The 23,160-nt window shown below is 45.3% G+C and overlaps 1 protein-coding gene across 2 annotated transcripts in view; it reads left to right on the top strand.

Moving 5' to 3' along the window:
* The window catches only part of EXT2 (exostosin glycosyltransferase 2), a 145,584-nt gene that overhangs the window by 107,275 nt on the left and 15,149 nt on the right, over window positions 1–23,160 (top strand). The window lies entirely within an intron of this gene.

Raw genomic sequence — 23,160 nt, forward strand, 5'->3', positions numbered from 1 at the left:
CCATCTCAAACTTTTAGCGTCCCAGACTGGGTTAGGTTCAGAGTACTCTGTACCTCTTTGTAAGCAAGTAATCAATTGTGAAGAGTGTGGTTGAGTGTCTGCTTTTCTTCTAGAATGTAAGCCCCATAAGGGCAGGAACCATGCTGTCTTGTTCATTGCTGTATCCTCTGTGCCTAAGCCAGTTCAGTCCTGTCAGCAGTTGCTCAGTAATATTTGAGGAGTGAGTAAATCTTCATTACCAGCGTGCATAGGAAAGATATGAAGCAAAGTATCGTGACCTTGCATGCCTTTCCACCTTCCTGTGATCCATAATCTGGATATAGCCATTTTGGAAGACAGTTGGGAGTTTACAATGTTAACCATAGGGCTGGCCCTGTGGTGTAACAATTAAGTTTGCATGTTCTGCTTTGGCAGCCCAGGGTTCGCTGGTTCAGATCCTGGGCGCAGACCTATGCACCACTTATCAAGCCATGCTGTAGCAGGCGTCCCACGTATAAAGTGGAGGAATGTGTGCACAGATGTTAATGAAGGGCTAATCTTTCTTGAGGAACGTGTTAAACATGCATTTACCATGTGACCCTGCCGTTCCTCCCATGGAGATTTACCCTAGAGAAATAAGAGCATATGTATGCACAACTACTTGTACACTAATATTCATAGCAGCTTTTATTTGTAGTAGCCAAAAACTGGAGGGGAAAACCCCAATGTCTATCAAAAGTTGATGAATAAACTAATTAGACTAATTGTGGTATATCCATACAACAGAATACTGCTCAGTAATCAGGAGGAATGAGCTGTCGACACATGCAGCAACACGGAGGGATTTAAAAATAATTCCGAGTGAATGAAGCAAGATGAAAAAGAACATATTTTATGATTCCATTTATATAAAACTCTAGAAAATTCAAACTTATCTTTAGCCATCAAAGGTCAGTGGTCTCCTGGAGAAGGGGTGGAGGGTTGAGCTGTGAAGGGCAGGAGGGGAGAGTAACAGGGGCACAAAGAACTTTCAGGGGAAATGGATGTGTTCATTATCTTAGTTAGGATGATGGTCTTACTGCTTTATACAGATGTCAAAGCATTTCAAATTATACATTTTAAATAGGTTCGGTTTATTGTATGTCAACTATATTTTCAAAAAGCTGTGAAAAATTATACTCCTGCACTAGCGTAAGAAATTAAATGCTTGAAAAAATTTAATAAAGTGTGTGCCACGTATGTTTGGTGTGAAAACTAAAAACATGGCTGAGAGAAATTGCAGAACAGCTTCATAAGTGGCGAGATGTGCCATATGTAAGGATCCAGAGTTGCTTATTATGCTTATGAAGCTGTAAATTCTTCCCAAATTGTTAATAGATTCAAAGAAATCCCAATCGAAATCCTAGAGGCTTTTTTTAAAAATTGAAATTGACAAGCTAGTTCTAAAATTGCATTGGAAACACAGTGGACCTGAAAAAGCCAAAGCAATTTTGAGAAAGAAGAACAAAGTTGCAGGACTGCCTTATTTTAAGATTTTCTATAAAGCTTTGGTAATCCGGACACTGTGGTACTGGTGTAAATTAGACATATAGATCAATGAAACAGAATGATGAGTCTAGAAATAGATGACACGTGTATGGTCAATTAATTTTCAGCAGAGGACCCAAGTTGTTTCAGTAGAGACGGGACAGTCTTTTTACTAGCTGGTGCTGAACAGTTTGCTATCCATATATAAAAAAAATTCATGACCCTCACCTCACACTGTCTATAACAGTTGAACTTAAAATGCATCTTAGTCCTAAATGTAAGAACTACACTTATGTAGAAAAATGTAAGAATTACAATTGAAGAAAACATAGGAGAAAATCCTGGTGTACGTGGTCTAGGCATTGATTCTTAAGTAGGAGACAAATAGCATGATTTACAAAAGAAACCAAAATGGATAAGTTGGACTTCATCAAAATTGATGACGCTTAAAACACTTCTAAGAAAAAAAAAAAAAGGGAAGTCATGGATTGGGAAAAATATTTTCAGGACATATACGTGGTAAAGGACTAGTATCCAAAATATGTAAAGAACTCTAACTGCTCAATAATAAGAAAAGTCAATAAAACACAGGCAAAAGGTGTAAGGAGTTGCTTCATGAAAGAAGATATAGGGATGTATACTAGCATTTGAAAAAATCTTCCGCGTCATAATCATTAGGGCAATTCTAAAATGAAAGCACGGTCAGTTCCCACCATGGACCCGATGGAGTGACTGACACCCATTTGTTGAAATCTCTCCTTGGCCAAGATAAAAACCCCTGAGCATTTCTTTCATATTCTGATATTCACAAATAAGAATCCGTATCCGTCAGGGAATCAATGCACACTAGTTGTTTCAATAGAGTGAATTTAATAGATGAAGTTTTCTAATACAAGGCATTAGCTGAGGGAGCAGAGAGGGATGCTGAAGCCGTAAAGAGATGCTAACTCCAGGAAGCATGTGCCACCTCCAGTTGGGGAGGGACAAAGGGGAGAAGGAAAGAGGATGGCGTTATTAGAATCGGGTGCTTGGAGGAGCCCCCCCCCCCCCCCACACACACACATACACCCAGTGCTGGGCCTTCGACCTTTGAGAAGGGGCCGCTGGCTGGCCGGTGCTCGTGCTTCTGAGGGGCAAGATGGGGCTGCTGCTGGAATGCTGAAGAGGCCGGAGCCCCTCCCACTGCTGGGGTGAAGCGCCACACTGTCGGCAGGCGGGAGGTAGCTCCCTGCCCCATTTCTCCAGTCCCTCTCGAGTGCCCCCTGTTGACGGAACCTAACGGGAAGCCAGCCAGCAGAGGGGAAGTACTGGCAGGGTCTTAGCCCAGCATCACACAGCAGAGGTAGAAGTGGGAGCGGCTGTGAGACAACAGTGAATGACTAGCACGGCCCACCCCTTTGGCTCCTGTGCCTCGATACACGCCTTTCTGCACGTTTGAACTTCCATACGGCGATAGTGACATCTCTGTTCTTCTGACACGATGCAACTATTCTTTCTACATATAAAGACCTCTCATTCTCTCCCTCAAGAGGGGAGACACAAAGTCCCAATAGTCGTAATATCAATCTCTGGATAATTATTACTTCTTTCTTTAATGTAGTCACAATTCTACTTGAATATTCGTAACTTAATAAATTGTCGACTTCGAATTCTGGACAAGATCAATTAAGCACATTTCACCCTATTCCTGGGAAAAGAAGATAGACTGGCTAGGGACCTCAGGACTTGAGGGGTGGCCCTGCAATGAGTTCCCGTGGGTTTCTCCCTCCCTCCCTCCCTTCCTGTGTACCCCAGCCTCAGTGCTAGAGAAGCCTGTAACACTTACAGGCACAGATTAAAAACAAACAAGACGAGAGAAACCCACCTTCTCTTGCCGAAGGACCGGGAAGAGGGCAGCCCTGCAGATGGAACCGTTTTGAGTCTACCCACTCTACGCCAGTGGACACCATGAAAGTGTGCGTCCCTGCCAGGCAGATGCTGTGACTGTGCAAGCTGTCACGCAGAGCCCTGATGACCGTCCCCCCTGCGGAACAGGAGACAGGAGCAGAGATGACACTCCTCCACTGTGCGGCCTGAGGTGGACAGGTCACCATCCGTGCCCCACACTAAGTGGATGTCAGCAAAGGGCTTCAGACACTGCTGGGGAGGAGTCCCGTCCACCGTCGCCAGCCCGCACCACGCAACAGACAGCCAAGAGGCGGCACCTCGTTCCTTCCCAACTCGAGAGTGGAGGGAAGGTTATAGGAAGGAGGAAGCTGAAAATGGGATCCTTTAAATCTGTGTGTAAGGTCCTGGGTGCACTCCCCGCTCCCTCCAAAGCAGCCTGTGCGTGAAACTGACTGGAATCCACGCTCAGAAGCTTTGAGAAATAACTGATGGTGAGGAATACCACCCAGGTGTCACATTAGCCCCCGGGTAGCATACAAGCTGGGCAGACTAGATGAGCGTTATGAAGTCTTTGAAAACTAACTTGATAGGCAATCCACAGCCCTCAAAAGGGGTCCGGCACATGGATTCTGAACCTAAGCTCCCTGCTAAAATAGAGAATTTAAAAGAAAGCATCTCATAGTAATACTCAGAATGTTCAGGATATAATCCAGAATTACTCATGATACTGAGAACCAGGGAAATTGCAATTTTAATGAGAAAAGATAATCAACAGATGCCAACACCAAGATGGCACAGATGTTGGAATTGCTTGACAAGAATTTTAAAACCGCTATCATAGAAATCCTCTAATAAGCAATTATGAGCACTGTTGAAACAAATGGAAAAGTAGAAAGTCTTGATAAAGAAACAGAAGATATAAAGAAGAACCAGATGGAAATTTCAGAACTGAAAGTTATGGTAACCAAAATTTAAAACTCACTGGATGGGGGCCACCCCAGTGGCACAGCGGTTAATTGTGCATGTTCTGCTTCGGCAGCCCTGGCTTTGCCGGTTCGGATCCCAGGTGCTGACATGGCACCACTTGGCAAGCCGTACTGTGGTAGGCGTCCCACATATAAAGTAGAGGAAGATGGGCACAGATGTTAGCTCAGGACCAGTCTGCCTCAGCCAAAAAAAAAAAAAGGATTGGCAGCAGTTAGCTCAGGGCTGGTCTTCCTCAAAAAAAAAAAAACTCACTGGATGGGCTCAGTGGGTGAATGGAGATAACAGGAAAAAATTGGTGAACTTGAGGATAAGTCAAAGGAATTCTTCAGTCTGAACAACAAAGAGAAAATAGATTGAAGAAAACAAAATGAACAGACCCTCAGGGGCCTGTAGGACAGTCACAAAGATAGAACATTCATGTCATCAGTCCCAGAAGGAGAAGAGAAAGTGTGTGGGGCTGAGAAAATATTTGAAGAAGTAATGGCTAGAAACTTGCAAACTTTGGCAAAGGACATTAAACTCACGGACTCAGGAAGCCGAGGAAACCACAGACATCTGAAGAAGAAGTTGTGTAAATTTATGTCAGTTGTGTGAACTGCATAAATTGTAGCAATAATTCTTATATCCGATAGTAGTTGGACAAGAAGAGGAGATGAGTAGATGGGTGTCTGTGTGCGTAAGGAAAGGGGAGAGTATGCAGAGCTGCCACAGTCTTCGAAGCTTGGTCAGGGGACCTCAGCGGGTACCCACAGCTGTCCTCCTATTCTGCCCCCTCCACGTGGCCCCTGTTCTCAGGCAGCATCCAGCACGTTTGTTGCACACTCAGTTCTTTAATGGCTCCAGGACTATTTACACTTTCCACTTCTTCTTGTGTTCATTTTGACAAATTGTGTTTTTCAAGGAATCTATTCATTTCGTCTAAATTGTAAGTTGTATTGCTATAAAGTCACTCGTCATATTATTGTTTAAAGTCTGTAGGATTTGGATGGTGCGCTCTTTCTCCTTCCTGCCAGTGGTCATTTTTGTTTTCTCTCTTTTTCTTGATCCGTCTTGTAGGTACGCCAATGTCCTAATCTTTGCGAAGAGTCAGCTTTTGATTTCGTTGATTTTTCTTTACTATATATCTGTTTTACGTTTCATTAACTGCTCTTTTCTTGATTAATTTCTTTGTCTACTTTCATGAGGTTAAGTTGCTGTTATTTTTCTAGCCTTTTGACTTGATAGCTTAGATCACTGGTCTCAGTGTTTATTTTTCTAAAAATGCGTTTAAAGCTGTAAATTTCTCCTTAATTGCTGTTTTAGGTGCATTCCCAAGTTTTGACTTGTCATCTTTTTATTATCCTTAAGTTTAAAATATTTTCTAATTTCCATTGTAATTTCTTTGAATCATACTCTTAGAAATGTATGTTGCTTACTTTTGTCAGGTTCTTTTTTTGTTTTTTAGGGTTTTGTTTTTCCTTTTCATCGCCAAAGCCCCCCAGTATGTAGTTGTATATTTTTAGTTGTGGGTCCTTTTAGTTGTGGCATGTGGGACGCCGCCTCAACGTGGCTTGATGAGCAGTGCCGTGTCCGCGCCCAGGATCCGAACTGGTGAAACCGCGGGCGGCCAAAGCCGAGGGTACGAACTTAACCACTCGGCCACAGGGCTGGCCCCATTTTGTCAGTTTTTAAAGTTATCTTTTTCTTACGGACTTCTGATCTGATTCTACTGTGGTCAGAAAATATACTCTGGGGCCAGCCTGGTGGTGCAGCTGTTAAGCTTGCACGTTCTGCTTTGACAACCCGGGGTTCACCAGTTCAGATCCAGGGTGCAGACCTACACACCGCTCACCAAGCCATGCTGTGGCAGGCGTCCCACGTATAAAGTAGAGGAAGATGGGCATGGATGTTAGCTCAGGGCCAGTCTTCCTCAGCACAAAGAGGAGGATTGGTGGCAGATGTTAGCTCAGGGCTAATCTTCCTCACAAAAGAAAAAAAAAGAAAAGATACTCCATATGATTTCATTATTTTGAAGTTTATCGAGACTGTATGGCCCAGTGAAAGGCCTACTTTGGTCAGTGTTGCATGTGCACCTAAGGAGAGTGTGCGTTCTGCAGTTGTAGGGTTAATGATCTTGTGAGGTCAGTGGGGCAAGGCTGGCACTTTTAGTTTCAATGTAATCAAAATATTCCCCTGCTGCTGCTTCTCTAAAATAGGCATCTCCATTTCTTCTGGGTTTTTTTCCTCTAGCCTTTATCATTTGCCTAAGTTAAATTCATCATCCTAGTTTAAATAAAGAATAGTTTAAGCTCAGTATTTAATATGTGAGAATCAGAGAAACCATGCAACAGACCATTCTTACTGTGGCTCCAAAGAATTTTTTGAGAAATCTGGAGCGACAGGGACGTCTCCCCATTCGGGAATTTTTCAGAAAGGGGAAACCAGTGGTCTTCGGATCTCAGGTGGGTTTACTGGTCCTGCCTGGAGACAGAATAGACCACGTGTCTTCCTGCAGCCCCTTCGGGTGGGCGGGTTCTCGGGGACCCCTGACGTGTGCTTCCACATGAGGAATTATCAGACTTGGAGGCGTGAAACTTCCAGCTCCCTCCCCTTCCTGAGACTGAGCCCACACGTCGAGGGTCTGGGGATGTGTGTGGGAGGGCAGCAACACATTAGGAGCCGAGGGGAGGATGCAGCAGTCGCTTTCACTGAGGACGAGCAGAGCGGACGTGGGGAACCAGGGCCTGCGCTGGTCCCTCTTCCGCTGGCCTCTTCCGAGGCGAACTCGTGGACTCCGGTGCCACAGTGCCAGCCCGTTTCTCACAAACGTGAGGGCGTTTTGAGGCGGTGTGTTCGTTGGACGGTTGGAAACTGATTTGCAGAGAGCACTTTACAGCACCAGGCTCCGTGGCCCCCAGCCGGGACACACCTGAAGGGCAGCTCGCAGATGCGACTTCCCAGAGCCCGGAGAAGGCAATGTGGCCTCGTGGGAGTCAGAGGCCGGGGAAGATCTCCCTGCACCGTTAGCTCGAAAACGATCGATGGTGAACTCTTGCCTCCCTTTCCGGGAGGAAGTTGTTCGAGCCGCTACAGCTCTTCCCTGCCCTGTCCCTCCTCAGCACAAGGAGTGATGTCAGCGCTGTGCGCTGGGCAGAGATGTGACCCCCGCCTCTCCCCTGATCTGGCTGAGGGCGCTCTCTGCATGCTTGTTAATTGTTCCGAGCACCCAGTCGGAAGGCTCTGTTTTAAAGAAACACAGTGTCGGAAGGGGAAGGGACCTCAGCCATCATCCCGTCATTCACGCTTTATTGCTGAGCAAACTGAGGTGCGAAGAGGTTAAGTTACTTCTTTAAGGTGCTAAGTGGACGTGGAATAGGACCCTTAAACGTGCACCAGAGCGCGTTCTTGGGAGCGAAAGGCCAGACCACGGAGGAAAGGCCGTGTTCCTTCCACTGTCTGTGACTTGAGCACACAGCTATTTGGATTCAGAGCCCTAGAACTGGGCGTCATTATTTACTTAGTGGGAGGAAAACACAGGGGTCGCCTGCCTGTTCAAATGGGTCGCGTTCCCTGTTGGAAGGCAGAGTTTGGGGAAATGTCGCATTCCCCCCCCAAGCCCCGGAGTCGGGAGCTGCAGCGTGATCTTTGCTGGCCCTGCGTGTTTCTGACTTGTTTGACAAGCTCTAGTGAGCTACCAGATGTGGAGGGCCTTTTCAGCCCGGGATAATTTATTTATCTGTTTATGTATTTTACCAGGAAAGTATCTATTGAGTTCTTGATCCTCATTTGCGAGGAACTCCGGGGGGACAGTAGCAGTGTATAGTGTTACTTGAATGTTTGATTTTTTTTTTTGTTTTTCAAGTCTGTCTGGTTTTATTTCAGACCTAAAGGGCTGGGAAATAAAACGCGACTTGTTCCCCCTCCCGTCCCCCGCCTGTAAGAGAGACAGTTTAAAACATGTGGCAGAAGATGGGCCATGCAGACTTGGCTGAACGTAGAAGCCTGTGGATTTATTTTTCCTTTTATACTTTGATCTCTTTTCCAACCGTAAAAGTTATTAGTAGCACTTAAGTGCTGGACATTTTTCACCTGAGAGATGTGAGACACTCTTAGCTGATAACACTGGTTATAAAGTCAGTGCTTCATGTGGGGATGGGAATTGGTGAAGAGCGGCTGTGTGTTGTTAGGCGCACAAAATGCGGGTGCCTTCCTCTACTGTCTGGGTGTCCCGTAGGTGGTGGAGGCTGGTTAGACCTCTTCAGTGCTAATAAATTATGAGAATTGGTCTGTATTATTTGTACACAACTTCCTAAGGTAATGGCAAGTATATACTCTCAAAAAATCATGGGAAGACAGCAGAATAGCATGGAATGCCCTACTTTTTTTCAGGAGAACATAAACCCATCCTTGGGTGGGTTTTCCTGGGAGCGGAAGGCAGGAGGGGAGGCCCCATGGTGAGAATGAGCTTGGCCTGTGGGGTTGCCTGGGGCAGTCGCAAGCAGATTGACGGGAAGAGGGGGACATTGAGTTGGGGTTAAGAGTGGAAGCTAGGTTGGCTGGGCAGTACAGGGCTGGCTGACAGGCTAAGAGGCCAGCTGGAAAGTTTAAGGCAGTAAAGTAAAGGCAGCTAGTAAAGTTTAAGGATCGTCGGTTTGTGGAGAGTTGTGTGGTCAAAGCACTCAGATCACAGGATGAATTAGGGACGAGAGAGACTGAAGACAGCGAGAGCCGGCTAGAGAGTGGTAGTGGAAAATCTGTAGGTTTGCTGTTCAAAGGGACTGAGAGGAAAAGACAAGCTTACTCGCAGCCCAGATTTAATGTGTGGTGAGGGAGCTCAGCTGAGACTTCGAGTTGAGGCTCCGTGTAACAGTTACGTTTGAAACAGAGTTGGTGAAATTTATAGCTATCCATATGTTCATCCAGGGAGAGTGGGAGAGATGATAGAATCTGTGATTCCAAATAAACTCTCCCACTTTTCCTCATCTCACTAGAAGAGCTGAAAGATGGGAACAGCCTATCGTAGAGTCAGACTTCATAATAACCTCTTTTATTTATTTTTTATTTTTTGCAGGGGAAGATTCCCCCTAAGCTAACATCTGTTGCCAATCTTCCTCCTTTTTTCCTTCCTCTTCCCCCGCCCCCGCAAAGCCCCGGTACCTATTCGTGTATGGTTGTAACTTCCTCTGGTTCTTCTATGTGAGCAGCTGCCGCAGCATGGCTACTGACGGATGAGTGGTGTGCTTCCATGCCCGGGAACTGAGCCCTGGCTGCTGAAGGGGAGTGCACCGAGCTTTAACCACTGGGCCCTCAGGGCTAGCTCATAACCTCTTTTAAAAGCTAGCAGATAACTTAAAAACAACAAAAAAGAGACCATCTCCATCCTTTGTCCATTCTTCTCCAAACCTCCTGCCAGTGAAAGTGCCACGGATACCAGGTTTGGGAAACAAATGTGAAACCAGTCTTGGCCTCGGTCTGAAGCTGGTATCTCACGGACCTGTGGTGATGGTCCTTCTGGGAGGAGATTAACTGCTTTCCTCCCTAGATTTAAGCCCCGGAGTCCGAAATCTGAAAACGTGCTCGGGTTTGGTGAGAATCCATGACAGTCTTTTCAGAAAGGTTTTCTTTCTGGTCTGTGGAACCGCCTAGCTCAGCCTGCCATGGGCTCTCGGCCAGGCCCACCCTGTGAGTCCATCTAGGGCACCGAGGAACTCACATAACCAAGACTAATGAGAAAGTGTCCTACGGGGGGCCCGGAATGCCAGGCCACCCCTGCTGCAGGTGGGTGATCTCGTCACTGGAAGCATCTTGGCCTTCGGCGAGGGCCAGCGCCTTAGGCTCCCGCTCCTCCAGCCCTCGGCTCACACGGATCCTTGAGCCTTCAGGCTCTGCCCCAGCAGGTGACTGGAAAGATCTGGAATTCGATTGTTTCCTCCTCCCGTCTGGATGTGGACTGCAGCAGTGCGTGTGGAGCCAGTCTCAGAGTTGGTCCAAGGTTGCTGGGGGCTGTGGGCACTGGACTCATGGTTCCCCGTTGGCTTTGTGCTGGGTCTGACTCTAAAGCTTTGCAGTGTAGCCAGAACCATTTTGCCAAAGCTGAGCTTTTTGAAAACCATAGACATCTTTAGGCCTTGCATTGTGCCCTTTTCATTAAATATCTGAAGAAGCTGATGCCGTAAGCTCTCTTTGAGCCTTGTTTATCACGTCTGAGTGGCAGTCCCCTCTGAGGGCCTCCCTGGGCCTCGCCCCAGTATCAGTGCAATATTAATATGGAAGAGGACACCTGTCTGTCTTTTCCTGTTTTTCACTTTCCTAAGTACCTGCAGAGCTGCCCTTATAGAGACTGTTGTCCTCAGAAGAGGAATGGGCCGAACAACTGACCTTCCTGAGCGTCCCCGCCCGCAAGGCGTAGGCAGAGCTTCCCTCGGAGGAGACGCATGCAAGATTGTGGTCCGAGGTGAGTCGTCCTTGCCGAGCGAGTTCTCTCCCTGGGGCGCTCTCCACATGCTCGGGCTGCTGCGTGCAGCGGGAGGAGCACCGAATCCTCTGTGAGGCCGGTCCTGTCTCCAGCTTGCGCTGATTTACACCCCAGGACCCGCGGGGCCGGCGGGAAGACAGTTCACGTGCGCCGCCGCGGCAGCCAGAGCTGCTGACAGCAGAGCCAGCGCAGCGGGCCCGGAGCCCCGAGGTGCTGAGAGGAGCTGCGGGGAAGCCCGACCTCTCCAAGCCCTTCCGACGCACCCGGTCCCCGCTGGAGAAGGAGTCAAACAAATATTACGGGAAGGAAATCAAATATATACGCTGAACAGTGAAAGAACATCTGATCCTTTAAAAAAGCACCCAGTTGGGAAAAAAGAAGAGTCACACTTTTTCTTCCCCACTGAGCAAATTGAAACAAGCTCGGAATTTGTTTACCAGCCATTAATGAAACATCAAATGTAGGACTAGGGGCTCCCCGTCCCCAAGAGGAGATGCTTCCTGCTGGCGCATCTTCCCACTGGAGGTGTCTGCTCGCACGCTCCCGTCCCAAGTCGGTCAGGTGGGTTGGTTTCATTATGTTTTCTGTAAATGCTTCTTTTGTGCCCGGCGGTGCTGTGAGGGAAGAGCTGTCCTGACCTTTCCTCTCGGCCCCGCGTGCTCCCCACTGTGCTCAGCCGCTCTCCTGTCTGGGGAACCGTCAGGGCCACCTGGCCTCCTTAGCTCCATGCCTCAGGAACTGATGCTTCTACTGTGGGATAGTTATTTTAAAGAGGTGTTGGTACACTTGATGGTTTGAAGAATGTGTGCTTTCCCTCCCCCCCCATTCAAAAGGAGATATCTGCACTGATACCCCAGCCCTGAAAGGATCCATATGTTTGGGGGTTACTGTGCCAAGAGCTGCCTGTGTCTCCTTGGGATTGATTACAGGCTTTGGCTGCTCCAGGAATTCCGAGCATCAGGATTTGCCATGTGATTGGGGGATATGGGGAATTTGTCTTGCATGGGCTGCTTATCTGCCTTGATTTTGATAGAGATGCTTAAGGGAGGTGTGTGGGCAAGCGCTGGCATGGGGCCAGGGCAGTGAACGCCACAGCAGCATCCAGGCCGAGCTCCCCCAGCAGCTCTTGCAGGAGGGCAGCGCCTGCTGCGTTCCAAGGAGAATTCTCTGTTGTTCCCAAATGTGAAGCTGCACCATGCACTGCCAGTTGTAATACTGCTTGCAAAGTCATGAGTTTGAGGCAGTGGTTGGCGATTGCTATTGCATTAGACACAGTGATTCCCCATTTTGGAAAAATAAAAGTAAGGAAAATGTAAGGGATCAGAGCAGTCACCTGATCTTAGAAATGTCACACCCGGGGAATGAGTCTCTGGAAAGCAGGGTGAACCTCGTCAGTGGGGTACTTACAGCTCACCTCTTAGAGCAGGTTTACTTCTTGGTGCCCAAAAACTGATTCCTCGGGTTCACATTAATTGTGATTATGTGAAATCTGCTGTTATCTCTTGGTTTAGATCAGGTGGTGGCAACCTTTAAAAGCAGTATTTCTTGAAGCAATCCTCTGAGAAATACTCAACTCAATTAGAAAATGTAACATAAGGATTATAGGTATTCCAGAGGGAGAAGGGAGGGAGAAAGGAGCCAGAGAGCTTGTTCAAAGAAGTAATAGCAGAGAATTTCCCAAACCTGGGGAAGGAGCTGGAAGTACAAGTAAAGGAAGCTAATAGAACTCCTGATTGCATCAATGTAAAAAGATCTAGGCATATATTAGTAAAACAGGCAAAAGTCAGTGACAAAGAAAAAATATTAAGGGCAGCAAGGCAGAAGAAACGAACCTACAAAGGAGCTCCTGTCAGGCTTTCAGTGGATTTCTCAGCAGAAACCTTACAGGCTAGGAGAGAGTGGAATGATGTATTCAAAATTCTGAAAGACAAAACTTTCAGCGAAGAATATTCTATCCGGTGAAAATATCCTTCAGGTATGATGGAGAAATAAAAGCTTTCCCAGATAAACAAAAGCTGAGGGAGTTCATCGCCACAAGACTCCCCCCCCACCCTTTACAAGAAATGATCAAGAAAGCCCTCATACCTGAAAGAAAAAAAAAAGAAGACTTTACAAGGCTTGAGCAAGGAGAGAAATAGGCAGACAAGATCAGAAAACTACAGCTCTCTATCAGAACAGGCTAGCAAACAGTGATAACATTAAAGATAAAGGGAAGGAAAACAGCAAAAATAACTATTATTGCTTCATTTTAACCACAAACTCACCACTCAAAATGGAATAAGTTGTGAAAACAATAACTTAGAAGGGGGAGAGGAGAGGGATGGAACCTGCTTAGACTAAGGGAATAAGAGCCTAGCAGAAAATGGACTGTCTCATCTATGAGATCTTTTATACAAACCTCATAGTAACCACTAAACAAAGTCAGAAGAGACAAAAATGATAAATAAAGAGAAAACCATCATAGAGAATCCCCAGACTGAACTGGCAGTCCAAAATACACGGACGAGAGACAACGGACGTGCAGGACAACGGGAACAAGTGATAAAATGGCAGCACTAAGCCCTCATGCAGCAGTAATCACTCTAAATGTAAGTGGACTGAACTCTTCCATCAAAAGACACAGAATGGTGAGCTGGGTTTAAAAACAAGACCCGATAACATGCTGCCTCCAGGAAACACATCTCAGCTCTAAAAGACGAACACAGGCTCAGAGTGAAGGGACGGAAGACAATACTCCAAGCTAATGGCAAACAAAAGAAAGCAGGTGTTGCCATACTTATATCAGATGAAGTAGACTTCAAGATAAAAATGGCAATGAGAGACAAAGAGGGGCAGTATATGATGATAAAAGGGACACTCCACCAGAAGGATGTAACGCTTATGAATATACGTGCACCTAACACAGGAGCACCGAAGTACGTAAAGCAGCTATGAACAGACCTAAAAGGAGATATTAACAGCAACCTAATAATAGTAGGGGAACTTAACACACTACTTACATCAATGGATAGATCACCCAGACAGAAAGTCAACAAGGAAATAGAGGAATTAAATGAAAAACTAGGCCAGATGGAATTAATATATATATAGAACACTCCATCCAAAAACAGCAGAATACACATTCTTCTCAAGTGCACATGGAACATTCTCAAGGATCTACCATTTATTGGGAAACAAGGCAAGCCTCAATAAATTGAAGAAGATTGAAATCATATCAAGTATCTTTTCTAATCATAATGCTCTGAAACTAGAAATCAACCACAAGAAAAAAGCTGGGAGAGTCACAAATATGTGGAGACTAAACAACATGCTACTGAACAAACAATGGATCATTGAAGGAATTAAAGGAGAAATAAAAAATATCTCGACACAAATGAAAATGAAAATTTACCATACCAACTCATGTGGGATGCAGCAAAAGCAGTCCTAAGAGGGAAATTCATAGCAATAAAAGCCTGCCTTAACAAACAAGAAAAATCTCAAATAAGCAATGTTAAACTACACATGTCAAAAGTGGAAAAAGCAGCATAAACAAAGCCCAAGTCAGTGGAAAGAGGGAAATAATAAAAATTAGAGCAGAAATAAATGAAATTGAAACAAACAAAAAAACAGTAGAAAGGATCAGTGAAACTAAGAGCTGGTTCTTTGAGAAGGTAAACAAAATTGGCAAACCTTTATCCAGACTCACTACAGAAAAAAGAGAGAAGGCTCAAATAAATCAAATTAGAAATGAAAGAGGAGAAATTAGAATAGATAGCACAGAAATACAAAGGATTAGAATAGAATACTGTGAAAAACTATATGCCAACAAATTGGACGATCTAGAAGAAATGACAAATCCTTAGACTCATACAAACTCTCAAAACTGAATCAAGAAGAAATAGAGAATCCGAATAGACCAATCACAAGTAAAGAGACTAAAATAGTAATCAAGAACATCCCAAAAAATAAAAGTCCAGGACCAGATGGCTTGTCTAGATAATTCTACCAAACATTCAAAGAAGATTTAATACCTGTCCTTCTCAAACTATTCCAAAAAATTGAAGAAGATGGAACACCTCTTAACACATTTTATGACCCAGCATCACTCTGATCCCAAAGCCAGACAAGGACAACACAAAAAAGGAAAATTACAGGCCAATGTCACTGATGAACATAGGTGCAAAAATCTGCAGCAAAATATTGGCAAACCAAATACAGCAGTACGTGAAGAGGATCGCACATCATGATCAAGTGAGATTTATACTAGGGACTCAGGGATGGTTCAACATCCACAAATCAGTCATTGGGAGACACCCCATTAACAAAATGAGGAATGAAAAATCATGTGATCATCTCAATAGATGCAGAGAAAGCATTTGACAAGACCCAACATCAGTTTATGATAAAAACTCAATAGAATGGGTATAGAAGGACAGTACTTCAACATAATAAAGCCAAAAAATGACAAACCCACAGCCAACATCATACTCAGTGGGGGAAAACTGAAAGCCATTCCTCTGAGAACAGAAACAAGACAAGGGTGCCCACTCTCGCCACTCTTATTCAACATGGCACTGGAGGTTTTGGTCAGAGGAATTAGGCAAGAAAAAGAAATGAAAGTATCCAAATTGGCAAGGACGAAGTGAAACTCTCTGTTTGCAGATGACATGACTTTATATATGGAAAACTCTAAAGAATCCATCAGAAAACTATTAGAAATAACAACCACAACAAAGTTGCAGCATACAAAAATCAGTTGCATTTCTTCACTCTAGTAATGAACTATCAGTAAGAGAACTCAGGAATACAATCCCATTTACAATTGCAACAAAAAGATTAAAATATCTAGGAATAAATTTAATCAAGGAGGTGAAAGACCTATACAGTGAAAACTACAAGACATTATTGAAAGAAGTTGATGATGACATAAAGACATGGAAAGATATTCCATGCACATGGATTGGGAGAATAAACATAGCTAAAATGTCCATACTACCTAAAGCAATCTACAGATTCAGTGCAATACAAATCAGAATCCCAAGGCATTCTTCACAGAAAAAGAGCAGAGAATCCTAAAATTCATATGGGACAACAAAAGACCCCAAATAATTAAAGTAATCCTGAGAAAAAAGAACAAAGCTGGAGGCACCACAATCCCTGATTTCAAAATATACTACAAAGCTATAGTAATCAAAACAGCATGGTAGTGGGACAAAAAAACAGACACAAAGATCAATGGAGCTGAACTGAAAGCCCAGAAATAAAACCACACGTCTATAGACAGCTAATCTTTGACATGGGGGCTAAGAACATAGAGTGGAGAAGGAAAGTCTCTTCAATAAATGGTGATGGGAAAACAGGACAGCCACATGCAAAAGAATGAAAGTAGAACATTATCTTATACCATCCACAAAAATTAACTCAAAATGGATTAAATACTTGAAGGTAAGACATGAAACCATAAAACTCCTAGAAGAAAATATAGGCAGTACTCTTTGACATCTGTCTTAGAAGGATCTTTTCAAATACTGTGTCTACCTGGGCAAGGAAAACAAAAGAAAAAATAAACAAATGGGACTTCATCAGACTAAAGAGCTTTTGCAAGGCCAAAGAAACCAGGAACAAGATGAACAAGACAACCCACCAAGTGGGAGAAAATATTTGCAAATCATATATCCAACCAGGGGTTAATCTTCAAAATATATAAAGAACTCACACAACTCTACAACAAGAAAACAAACAACCTGATCAAAAAGTAGGCAGAGGATATTAACAAGACATTTTTCCTAAGAAGATATAAGGATGGCCAACAGGAGTGTGAAAAGATGTTGACATCAGTAATCATCAGGGGAATGCAAATCAAAACTGCATTGAGATATCACCTTACACCTGTTAGAATGGCTATAATCACCAAGACAAAAAATAACAAATGTTGGCGAGGATGTGGAGAAAAGGGAACCCTCACACACTGCTGGTGGGAATGCAAATTGGTGCAGCCAGTTTGGAAAACAGTATGGAGATTTCTCAAAAAATTAAAAACAGAAATACCATATGATCCAGCTATCCCACTAGTGGGTATTTATCCAAAGAACTTGAAATCAACAATTGAAAGAGACTTGTGCACCCCATGTTCACTGCAGCATTATTCACAATAGCCAAGACGTGGAAGCAACCCAAGTACCCATCAACTGATGAATGGATAAAGAAGATGTAGTATATATATATTTAGTGGAATACTACTCAGCCATAAACAAGGACAAAATTGTCCCATTTGCAACAACATGGATGAACCTTGAGGATATTATGTTAAGCCAAATAAGCCAGAGAGAAAGACAAATACTGTATGATTTCACCCGTATGTGGAAGATAAACTAACAGGTGGACAAAGAGAACAGATCAGTGATTACCAGAGGGGAAGGGGGTTGGAGGGCTGGGCATAAGGGGTAAAGGGGCACATATGTGTGGTGACGGACAGATAATAGTGTACAACTGAAATTTCACAGTGTTATAAACTATTATGACCTCAATAAAATAAAAATTGTTTTAAAAAGTAATACTTCTAAGTTCCTAGCCAGCCTTTGGGTTGGGCTGAAGATTTGAGGGCTGGGGCAAGATCCTGATCAGTTGGTGACACACTCTTCGTGGAGAAGGAAGGAAGGACGGGGCTCACTTCTTACGGCCAGGGCCACGGGTTAACCCGCAGCGTGGAGCTGGGGCTGACAGAGAACCTCTCAATGGAGCCGTCCACGCCGACAGGGTGCTGCCTGCCTGTTCGCTGCTCTCTGCCTAGTGCTTGGCGCATGGTGGGTGCTCGGTAGACGGTTATGGACGAAAGGAGTGTCCTTAATGCGTTTGGACACTGAGTTTCCTTCTGAGGAGTCGTTCAGAGTTAAAGGATTCCCTCTCTGTATCAGGTGGGAGAATCCGGATCTACTTGCTGCCTGCTGCACAGGCAGCAGAGAGTAATTTCTTACTAATTACTGACCTCTGGGGGACAATGGGATCTCAGTCGTAACTTTCTAATTTAATTTTTTTCCCTTTCTTTCCTTAAAATGAAATCCGCGAAGGATTTTCCATGTTCCATGCTTTCCCACCCCCACCCCAGAAGTCGTCTTAGTATCCTCCTAACTCTTTTTTTACTCTTTTTCCTGCATCCTTGCTTTGTTCATCTCTAGCCTTTTATGCATATGTCATTAGCTTTTCTAAATGGTAAGCTCCTTAGTAACAAGATGCGTGCTTTATTTTTGTTTTCACTTTGAAGTTTAAGACAGTCTCTAGGAAATAGTTGGGGGCAACTGATTTTTGACAAAAGGTGCAAAAGCAGTTCAGTGGAGGAGAGACAGCCTTTCAACCAACGGTGCTGGACAAAGTGGACATCCACAGGCAGAAATGTAACCTTGATCTAAACCTCACACCTTATTGAAAAATTAACTGAAAGTGAATTATGGCCTGAAATGTAAACATAAAGCTTTACACTTTTAGGAAAAAACTTGAGAAAATCTTGAGGATCTAGGGCTAAGCAAAGAGTCCTTCAGACTTGACACAAAAAGCACAGTCTGTAAAAGGAAAACTTGACAAATTGGACCTCATCAAAATTAAAAGCTTCTGCTCAGTGAAAGACCTTGTGAAGAGGATGAAAAGACAAGGTACAGACTGAGAAAATGCTTGCAAACTACATGCCCAGCAAAGGACTCAGCATCTAGGATAGACAGAGAATGCTCAACTCAACACTGAGAAGCAGTCCAGTTAGAACTTGAGCAAAGGACGTGCACAGACATTTCCCTGAAGCGGATGTACAGACGGCCAGTAGCACATGAAAAGATGTTCAACATCGCTCACCATTAAGGAAGTGCAAATTAAAATCATAATTATATATCACTATACACCTATCAGAATGGCTAAAATAAAAAACACAATAGTGACAACACCAAGTGCTGGTAAAGACAGAGAGGAACTGGGGGGCTGGTGGGAGTGAGAAATGGTACAGCCGCTCTGGAGAGACAGTTTGGGCCGTTTCTTATAAAATGAAACGTGCAACTTCCGTATGACCCAGCAGTTGAGCTCTGGGGTGTTTATCCCAGAGCAGTGAAAATTTGTGCCCACACAGATTCACAGCAGCTTTATTTGTAATCACCAAAAACGAATCAGCCCAGGTGTCCTTCAGTGGGTGCATGGTTAAACAAACTGTGGTTTATCCATACTGTGGAATATGACTCAGCAGTAAAGAGGAACAAACTATTGATACAGAGAACAGCTGAGATGCATCTCTAGGAAATTATGCTGAGCGAAAAAAGCCAATTGCAAAGGGGTATGTGCTGTATGATTCCATTCCTATAGCCCTCTTGAAATGACATTATGGAGATGGAGAGCAGATTAGTGACGGCCACAGGGAACCTGGATGGGGAGGATGTCTTGAAAGGTAACAGGAGGGACCTTGTGGTGATGGAAATGCTCTGTACCCTGACTGGATCAGTGTCAGTGTCGTGTTGTGATGTCACACTGTAGTTTTGCAGGATGTTGCCATTGGGGGAAACTGGATAAAGAGCGCACGGCATCTCTGCGTTATTTCTTACAGCTGCTTTTGAATCTGCAATTGTCTCAAAACGTTCAGTTAAAAAAGATAGTGGTAGTTCAATAAGGATCTGTGAGCTGAAGGCATAAATGAGTTAATAAATAGAAGTACTCGCGTCTCTCCCCCCAGACTCGATGACTTTAGCTTGCTATTGGTTGCTTTTCTAGAACTTGGTATCAGGATTAATATTTTTAAGATAAATGAAGCATCTCTGGATTAAAAAAAATGCTCTTGAGGACATCCTCTGTTTTGGTGACGTCCAGTAAAGTTTGCACTTTACTCCAACTTTTGCCTTTTATTGTAAGCCACCTCGCATCGTCTTTTGGAAGTAGATGGGATGCGAATAAAGAATGGTTTGGAAAGTCCCTCTGCTGCTGGCTTCTCCACCCAGCGATTTTGGCGTTTATCACACAGAGGGCACTGCGATGAATTAACTCGTTAACTAATTATTTTGGAACCACATCTATGCCTCGAAGTCAGCCAGGATTACAGAGTTGGTGGTCAATGCCATTTCCTCCCTTTCTTCAGTGAAGAAAACGAAAAGGTCTGGCCAGTGTTGCTGTAGCATCACTGACTGACTGTGACGGAAGTCACCAGAGCGGTGACTTGAGGCAGGAGGAGTTATTTCCTCCTTGCTGGGCAGAGCTAATATCTTTGGTCCCTGGTCATTTAAGTTGAGCCCCACCAAAATCAACTGGAAGTTTTGAAGGCTCAGTAATGGTTATTTATAAAAACAAAAGTCTCTGTTTCCACTCGTGCAGGGTTTAAAGAGAGTAGCCATTCGGCTTATGATCGCTGTCCTTCTTTGAACTTCATTAAGCAATCCCCTGGGACCAGACTTGGAAATAGTATGTCCCCCACTGGAGTTGAGCTTATGGAAATAAAAACGATTCCATGTTCAGTGGGTCTTAAGGAGCACAAACTTAGAAAACCCGTGACCCCATCCTGACCCTTCTCTTCCTCCTCCCATCCCTTCAGACTCATGTCTCTCCTTCCCTTCTTTATTATCTCTCAAGAGATTCATTGTCTCATGAAAAATAGTTGTTGAGTTTAATCTCATTTGGCCGCTCTGTGCTCGTGCTTCCTACTCTGCCCCGAGCCTCGCAGTGACAGGGTTCCACGAGGCGCTCAGCTGGCGGATGTGGAGTTGCATTAATTTGCTACCCAGCTACGGAAGGGCGGCTTTCAGTGGTGTGAGCATGTGGCTTTCTTTGCTAAATGGAAACACATTCACAAAGAGCCTTCAGCTCTTAGAAGATGAGTACTGACGGGGGCAAAGGGTTTTGTCATGTCCCCACCTCCTCTCCCTGCTGTTCTGGTCTCCACTTGGTCGTTCGCGGGCTTACGTGACTCTTACCATCTCTGCTGCTGGCGCCACCGAGCTGACGAACCCCGACACCAACTGTGATTTAGACATCGTCCGTGTCTTTGTTTTACAAGTGAGGGACTGGGCTTGGGGAGATGAGGCGCTTTTTGGAATCAGAAGACTGGGAAGTCATATGGCTTCGTGCACAGATGGCTGGGCTGGGGTCAGGACCCAGCTTTGGCTTGAAGGAGCTGTGTGGCCCTGGGAGAGCCGCCTCCCCTCCAGCTCTCAGTTGTCTCATCTGTACGGTGAGGGAACTGGACTCAATGATCTCTGCCTTCCAGATGTTCTCTGCCTGCAGATCTCTGAGCCCGCGTGGGCAAAGGTCGGCAGCTGAGACTTCCAAAGTGTGAGTTTTCTCCGTACCATCACAGGAGGCCCGTAGCCGTGCCGTCTGGTGAGATGGTACAGATTCAAGGAGGAGGCGAATGTTTTAAAGCCACTTTCTTCAGTGCTGTCTTCCTCACAGTGGTCATAGCACACATTCCTGTCTCAGCTGTGGCCAACCCCAGTCTGTCTCTTGGCCTTCATTACTGCCCCAGGCCTGAAGCAAGACCCTGGAAGGAGTGGAGATCGTGTCCTGCCGTACCAAGGCGGGACTGACCTCCAGCCAGACTGGGGCAAATAGGACTGCGGCCCGGGGCCCAGAAGCCTTCCTGTGATGCTGGTTTTCCTGCTTGGCTTATTTTAAGCCGAACCCTGCCTGGGGTTGGAAAGGTCTCCCAGGCAGACTGAAAGATTCAATAGGTAAATCTGATACATAACCGAGCGCGTCCATGTATGTGTCACAGCCAGTTGGCATTAGAGAGCCCCAGGTGACAGCTGCAGGGCTCTGTTGCCCTGCATGTCCAGCATTAGCATTTAATTGTGTCCCAGGTGTGCACAGAGGCTCTTTGGCTTTTTGCAAAGCACCCCCTTGACAACAACTACCAACCACCAGTGTGATTAAAAGCATGAGCTGAAAATGAAGGCGATCACTCTGTCCGTTCCACTTCATTTCAGGAAATTCCAAATGGAAAAGGTGAGCTTTGTTCTCAGAGGGCCGAGAGGGAATCCGGTGACGGGCCCCTCTGAGGAGCTGCAGGCCGGCCAGCCACCCCTTTCCCGTCTAGGCAGCATGCAGGGCAGGCCTGGAGGGAGGAAGGGCCGCTCATTCAAAGACGTTTGCAAGTTCGCTTCCTTGCAGCTCTGCCTTGGCCTATCCAAGCGTGTGGCCACAGGTTTGGGCTGGTTCGTAGAGTTCTGTTCCACTCGGATGGTTAGGGATGGACAGAACCCAGGCGGCATGGGCAAGGAGAGAAATGAAACCCAGTCCAGTCTGGTGCACCTTGGATCCACGTTCTCCCCATTTCCCTCACTGCTTCCTAGTCCGTCTCGTGGCTCTCGAATCCTGATACATGTGGCGTCTCTCTCACCCAGTAGCAGTATCCCTGCGCATCTGCGCCTTTGGAAGCCTGATGACTGTAGCAGCCACTTCAGAGAGTTCCTCTTCTCCTGGAGCTGCCCCGTGGTTCCCTAATCGTATACCCCAGATGGGCACCACCTGTTATTACACCTTCCCCTCCCCCAGTCTGTTTCCTGCGTCTGACTGTGGTTAGCACACACACAGGTCAAAATGCACTCTCTAAGCTGGCTTAGAATATAGTGCATTATCCTCTTTTCAAGAACATTTATCGGGTACCCATATGTGTATGGCATTTTAAACAGAGTTAAACAAGGCAAGCCATGCTCTTTAGAAACTTACAACTTGCAACTGATCACAGCTGATGAGTTAGTTTCCTTGGGAATAGGTTAGTGAGGAGGAAGAAGATAGGAGATCTTAGCCCTAAAAGGACATCAGGGGTCACTTAATCCCACCCTTCACTTGGCAGGTGGCAGAAGGAAAGCAGGAGAGCTTGAGGATGTCAGTCGCACAGCTCCTCCGTGGCTGAGCTGGTTCTGGATCCGCTTTAACCACGTCCTCCTGGTGCACTTTCTGTAGGAGGTGATCCAGCTGCCTCCCGTCCCTTTTAAACAAAGGTAGAAGATCTTAGTTGGATCCTTTAATAATGGGAAGCCCCGAAAGACCTTAGGAAGTTTAAAAAGAAAAGAATAGCTAGCTAGCTCTGCAGACAGGCAAGTGAGCACGGCTGGGAGTCCAGAGAGGGGAGATTTCGATGATCCAGGTGGGAGGTGGTTAGGACCAAGATCATAGAAATTAGAAAGCAAGGAAACGGTTGGAGGATGGGACTGTGTTGTTACAGCCTCTGTTTGAATAGCGATGTGGAGCAGGCCCCAAATGTAAGGACTGTTGGAATTATTGCTAAGCCCCTAACCGAGGCATAGAGTTTGTTATAGCATCCTAAGCTTCTGTCTTCAGAGATGTGTGTGATGAAAACTGGCTGAGGACGCTGTATCTGAAGGCCT

This window comes from Equus przewalskii, chromosome 11 (assembly GCF_037783145.1).
Source record: "Equus przewalskii isolate Varuska chromosome 11, EquPr2, whole genome shotgun sequence".
Lineage (NCBI taxonomy): Eukaryota > Metazoa > Chordata > Mammalia > Perissodactyla > Equidae > Equus > Equus przewalskii.